General features: G+C 39.2%; 1 pseudogene; it reads left to right on the forward strand.

Moving 5' to 3' along the window:
• The first annotated feature begins 5,738 nt into the window (after window positions 1–5,738).
• LOC119572020 lies at window positions 5,739–6,490 on the forward strand (annotated as a pseudogene).
• Window positions 6,491–6,496: the final 6 nt, after the last annotated feature.

A 6,496-nucleotide genomic window follows, 5' to 3' on the forward strand; every position in this document is an offset into this window, starting at 1 on the left:
TCTTAAAAACTTTTTTGGGAAATGTTACCGAGAGCGACGCACCCCCTCAGAGACTAAGTTTTCTAAATCGGATTTTTTTTTTATGCTTTCCTCCAGCCAACGTCTTGGGGATTTCGTGGGGAATCGGGGGGTTGAAGGGGGGGGGGGATAATGGATAGCACTGGGTGGCCATAGGAAGCTGCAGAAATCGAAGAAAGTGATTTATGAAACTTTTAAAATCGTTTTTTTTTTTTTCGAAAACCCGAGCCAAACATTGTCCGACGAACGAAGTAAAAAGCAAAAAATACGGTTTAAAATTCGGCAAAGGAAACTCTTAACGGACGTTCCCCCGCCACCATTAAAAAGCCCTATGGACCTACCCGCCCAGTTTTTCAAAAAGTCTACCGAAAAAACACCCGTCGGTCGGCAAAGGAAAATTTTCTACGGGATTTCACATAATTCACATCCCCTGTGGTAATCGTAAACAATGCGTCCTAACCAATAAACCAACCTAACCTTTAAAACCTGTGGGATTTTATAACCCCAAACGATTATATATATTCCCCAGCCGGGGGCTCTGCCCCTGGCCCCCTGTGGTATATATACGCCTAAAAGGACCCCCAATTTCTTCGTGGCCAGGACATCTATTTCGTTACAAAAAATAATTGCCAAAAATTACCGTCAGGGGTGGGGGGTACAGACGAGCACGGCGAGGAGGAACTGATGTAATCTCTTATTTTTTTTTTCGGGGTGGGCCCATCATAAAAATGGCCCTAGCCAAATACCCAATAAAGTGGTACCCCTCCTCCTGCCGAAGCGGGGCATTTTTGGCTTTTTGCATCCCTCCATTTTCCGCTCGATCGTATTGTTGTGGTGCGCCTTAGTGTCAGGGTCAAAAAAATTTGGGTATGAATGATTCACAGTTAAATTTTTGATAGCCCTCTGTTTCAAGACAGTTGTATGCCTTCCAACAATCACAATGACCGTTGTCCCTGGTGGATACCCCTCTTTAAAAAAATGCTTTAAAAAGCAAAGTAAGAGAGTCACGCGTCTGCACAGTAACGAAAAAGAATTTTCCTACTTTTGCGGCATACTCCTCCAAAAACCCACTGACCTTCTATGAGTCGGGCCAACGTTATATTTTCTTTTAACCAAATTTACTCTCCATCAATTTCAACAATTTCCCCTGGCCCTCCTATCGGTCTGACTCATTATCTAAAACCAAGAAATTAAAACCTCCCCGACAGAAGCTTTCCCCCAAACACAAATAGTCCTTGTTTGGAAACCCGAAAGTCGTGCTCCGTGCAGATTCTAGGAAAAGGCCCTCTCTTACATACAAATTGACGAATTTTAAGTTAGTCCTCAAAATCGAGCTTACTGTTATCAAACCAGGTGTTTCTTAAAAAGTGATTTTTTTTTAAATTGCATCTAACTGTTTTTATTATTTACTTTTTTTGATTTGTCGCACCGAAAATAATGTTCCATTAGTAATGCGCATTCTTGACCGCACTTTTTTGGGCAAGATAAAGCTGGCTGAATTAATTTTGTGCAAAACCCGGCACAGATCGAGCAGAGGTCGCGTGGGCCGCCCGTATTGCTGCCAAAATTGCCCGTAAACCCACCATAAACATTTATCAGTAAAATTGTAATGACTGAGCAAATAAAATATACGCAAAACAATTACAAATTACTCCCAATATATAAAAAGAACATACCCCATGTCCCACACTGACACAAAAGTTTAGAGGCTTCCTGCTGCCATGTCACCGGCTTAAGTGAGAGTGAGTGAGCAAGCGGAACCCGCGAGTGTATTGTTCCGATATATGAGGCAATTAAAGGTAAACAAGCAGTAGTATTGTTAAATAATTAAGAATCTGATAATAGAAATGATAAGGAAAAAACCCACATAAAACCGCAACTACAATTGAGAGAGCAACCAAATTTTATGTATTTTGCATAAAAAAAGTAAAGGAAATGTTAGAAATAATATAAATAATGATGGAAATAAATAACAAATCGGAAATGAATTTCCATGGTTGTCAACAGAAAACGCGAGAACCCCCATGGGCAAAGGAAAACGCGATCCTTATAGTAAATGGATTTATAGAAAATGAAAAGAAATGGAGCAATAGAAAACGAAATTATGGACTCTCTGCCATTTTCAGGCTGTTGTGGACTTAGTCCTCTGAACGGTGACATGCAGAGCCTATTTCCTCATTTTCCGGGAAACATGAGTCCGCTGCAGATTTATTTATATTGATTCCTAGTCTATTTTTTTATGCTCTACAAGATGGCAATGTCCATTTTTTCTCTATCTCAGTGCGTCACTCTCGGTAACTTTTAACCAAACTTTTTGAATGTGAGAGTATATAAAGATTATGATCATCAATAAAATTACTGCAAACATCCTGTAGTGTAACCAACATTGAATACAATTTTGAGAATTCTTTCAGGCTTGGGAGTATGAAATGTACATGGGTCCAGGTGGAGCGGCAATCTGCTAGGGTAGCTTAGATGCTTATAATTGTTTATTTCCCTTGAAATGAACCAAAGAATGGATTGGCTGATTTTAAACTCTTTTTAAAGTTAGTGTTGTACTGTAGACTGATGATGACCTGTTTTTACCCTGCAGTTTCCCAAATATACTCCCTTACTAATGGCATAATCATACAAAGATTGTTGGTTGTATTTGATACTGCATTAATTGGAATCGTCATCTAGTCACTGTATAAAAAACTCATAGAATTTTGCATTTTTTAACTGAAAAGTAGGACTTTTTTCCTAAATGCACTAATTCATTACAGTATGGACGCACTCGCCAGTTACAAAATTTACTCAAATTTTATCCAAGTTCCTATGACTGGCATCACCTTTGGAGGATCGGGGCTCAACATCCCAACCCTTCCCGGGAACAATTTTTCATCTGGCCATGCAAGGCTAGGGAGCTAAAGCTTAAGAGCAACTGAGTGGACTCAAGTTCTAGGCTGCCTCTTTCTGCTGTCTTTTTTCCTTTGTCATTACCTTTCTTGTCTGTAGATTGTGAAATGTGAAAGGACTACAACTTTTAATCCTCTCCAAGAATAACATCTTCAACTTGTCCTACCTTAGTGCATCTGTACTGTAAAGATTAACCTAAATGTTAACCGAACGTTGCTGGGTATCAGGAATCCCTTGAGTCATAAACTCTGGTGATATCTGACAAGTGGCAGATGCTGGGGCGTGGGAGTTGCTTACATGGAGCTAAACTTTCCACTCCACATGCTCTAGCATGTCTCTCCGCAAATAAAGCTGTACCTCGTAGACCCTTGGTTTATGATGGCTGTAACACATGACCCGTCCCCAAAAAGGGATTGAATTGGAGTACACAAAAGATGTGATGGAAAATGGAAAAATAAAGGACCTGAGCCTAATCTTCAGAATATAACTAGGAAAAGCTTGAAAATAATACATGTAAAATTTTAGTTCACCGTAGGATGCACTACACCAGTGTGTCCAACCTTGCCAAGATTAATCTTTGAGTTAATTTTTACAATATGGATGCACTAAGCTAGGCCAAATTGATATTCTTATAGACAAAGTTGAAGTCGTCCCAAGAAATAATCTACAAACATGAAGGGTAGCCTTACAAATAAAGGAGAACATCTCACGAAAGTGCCGACCACAGCATAAATCCAGTTGGTGCTTCTTATGTTTCAGCTCTTTCTTACCATGCATAACCAAGGTGAAGACAATGTTTCCCTGGGGATGTTGGGGAGTAGAGACCCCATCAACCCTCCCTTTGGGTAGTGCCCTAAAGGTATGCCCAGGCACTGCAACTTGGGTTCTTAAATAAATTTTTGTTACGAGTTGGGACTTAATCTCTGAGTGCATCTGTACCAATAAACAATTGCCAATTGCCAAAATCCTACGTAAATTTACTAACCTCCTATCTGGGGCAGGTACAGGATCATCTCCAGCAGGATATAACTTGCTTTATTTAGATGAAGCATTAAATTAAAACTATAGCAGACAGGGAATGTAGCTGCCTATTTGTCTCAAGGTGGGCTTTGTAGATAACTATCCTTGAGATAGTCCCAAAAATGGTCTCTCTTGGATAAGTTGAGGATCGTCTGTTTTGCATCTCTCCAATTACTTCTGATATTATTCATATTATATCAGGTGTGTGGGGAAGGTCAATGTTTACCAAGAGTGATGCACAAAATAGAGGGAAATGGACAATGTCATCTTGTAGAGCATAAGAAAGAGTAATGAACAAAACAAGTATAGCTACAGCACCTATTTAACCATGAGGATGAAAATAGGTGCTGCATATCACTGCTCAGAGACCAAGTCCACAACACTCACACAGCCCGCTTTCTTAATGTTGCATTTTCTGGAATTATCATGAAATGCTAATAAGGTGGGGGGGGTGCAAATACTTATTTCAAGGGGACTCGTTGCCAGAGACCGAATCCCTAACTCCACGTCATAATTTTTTATTAATCGGTTTAACCCTTTGGAGTTACTTGTGCCATGGTAATTACAATCCCAAAAAATCTGGCATTTGGCTTGTGTGAGCGGCCACTCTGGCGGGTGGCTGCTTGGAAGTCAGGTGTAGGTGAACATGTTTGTGCAGTGATGAGATTTGTTTCCTGTTTGGCAGTGTTATTTATTATATTATTTATTTTTTTTTGTATTTTTTGTTTTTAGCTTTCTGGCCATTTTTCCAGTGTTCGTATTTGGCCATTTGATTTGCATTAATCAGATGTTAATGTACTTATTTCTTTGCACACTCTTGTATCTCTATAGGTAGGCTGCAGCTCCTTACTCACTTTTCCTCCTGAGCAGTATGCCCATTTACGCAACTTGAATTCTTTATAAAAAAAAAAAAAAATTGATATGGAGTTGGTGTCTTGGTTTTCCAGTGAATGCATTCATATTATAAAGAATGTATTTACAAAGTGCATATTCATATCAGGGCCAGCTAACATATGTGCTAAAGTTTTTGCATTTTGTGAATGTTACCTAAAGCAATGCACAGAAATAGAGGGAAATCAATACTGCCGTCTTACAGAGCATAAAAAAATAGTAATAAACAGATACATCTGATCCAGCCGCCTCATGTTTAACATGAAATCATGAGAATAAGAGTGAGTCCACAGCACCCGCACACAGCCCGAGTTAGTCTTGTTTTCTGTAAGTTTTGCACAAAGTGCTAATAGAGGGAATAAATAGAAGGTAGGAAAGGTTAGGTTTTGGATTTTGGGTTTGAATGACACTCTGGCTTTGGAACATAGTCGCTCTTGCTAACAAACCTCATTTTGTCAAACCTATCTACATTCATCAACTTCATTTAGGCTCTCTTGTTTTGGTCTGTATTTTGAAGTAGTATTTGATAAGTTTGGTTTATATTTTGTTGGCCAAAGAGTAGGCTGTAATTGCCTTGTAATGGAAGAAGTTTTATGGTTTTTAATGATATTCTTTACTATGTGATAGCAGTTGGTAGTATGATCTCCATTTCTGGGTTATTACAATACAAAGTTGATATTATTGAAAAATGAAAAATTGTTGATCATTAATTTTTTGAATGTTCCTTTTTCCTAACCAGTTTTAAAAGATTTTCTAATACATCGTTAACCAGTAATGCAAACATGTTTAACGCGAAAATGGATCAGTGATTTCTGCTTAAATTTGTTGGAATTCATTGTATAGAACTGGCATTTATAGTTCAAATCAGACCTCTATAGATACATAATCAATACTTATTGCCTTTGCAGATCATGTCGGGAGGATTAAGTGTTTATGGCTTTGGAAGAGAATGATGTGACGCGGTTCCTGGCCGCGTCCACTCATCTCGGATCCAGCAACATGAACTTCCAAATGGAACAATACGTTTTTTAAAGCGCCGCCAGGATGTAAACATTTTTTCTTTCTTTTAATGTGTTTCTATATAAGGATAAGTTCATACAATCTAAAAGAATTTTTTCAGTAGCAAGACATATGGGGCCTTTCATCTTGGCACTGCTAGTTTCATAATACTAATTGATATTTGTTAACTTACAGGTGTTGCACATCATTCATCTGCGCAAGAACATATGAGAAGATCTTGCTGGCTGCCCGTGCCATTGCTGCCATTGAGAACCCAGCAGATGTTTACACCATCTCTTCCCGCCCCATGGGCCAGCGTGCTGTGCTGAAGTTTGCCCGTTATACTGGTGCAACCCCCATTGCAGGCCGCTTCACCCCAGGAGCCTTCACCAATCAGATTCAGGTGATTTGCGAAAAGATGTAGAACAGAAAAGATGAAAAATGGGATTGATATTTATTGATCTAATAAGACGATAGCCTTAAAGAATTTACATTAATTCACTTTATCTTCAGGCTGCTTTCCGTGAGCCCGTCTCCTTGTGGTAACTGATCCCATCTCAGACAGGCAGCCAATTACTGAGCTTCCTATGTCAGCATTTGTCATTGCTTTCTCAATACTGACTCCCCCCTTCGCTTGTTGACTTTTGCACCTTGCAACAATAGGGTAAGT

Source organism: Penaeus monodon, unplaced genomic scaffold (genome assembly GCF_015228065.2).
Source record: "Penaeus monodon isolate SGIC_2016 unplaced genomic scaffold, NSTDA_Pmon_1 PmonScaffold_9146, whole genome shotgun sequence".
Lineage (NCBI taxonomy): Eukaryota > Metazoa > Arthropoda > Malacostraca > Decapoda > Penaeidae > Penaeus > Penaeus monodon.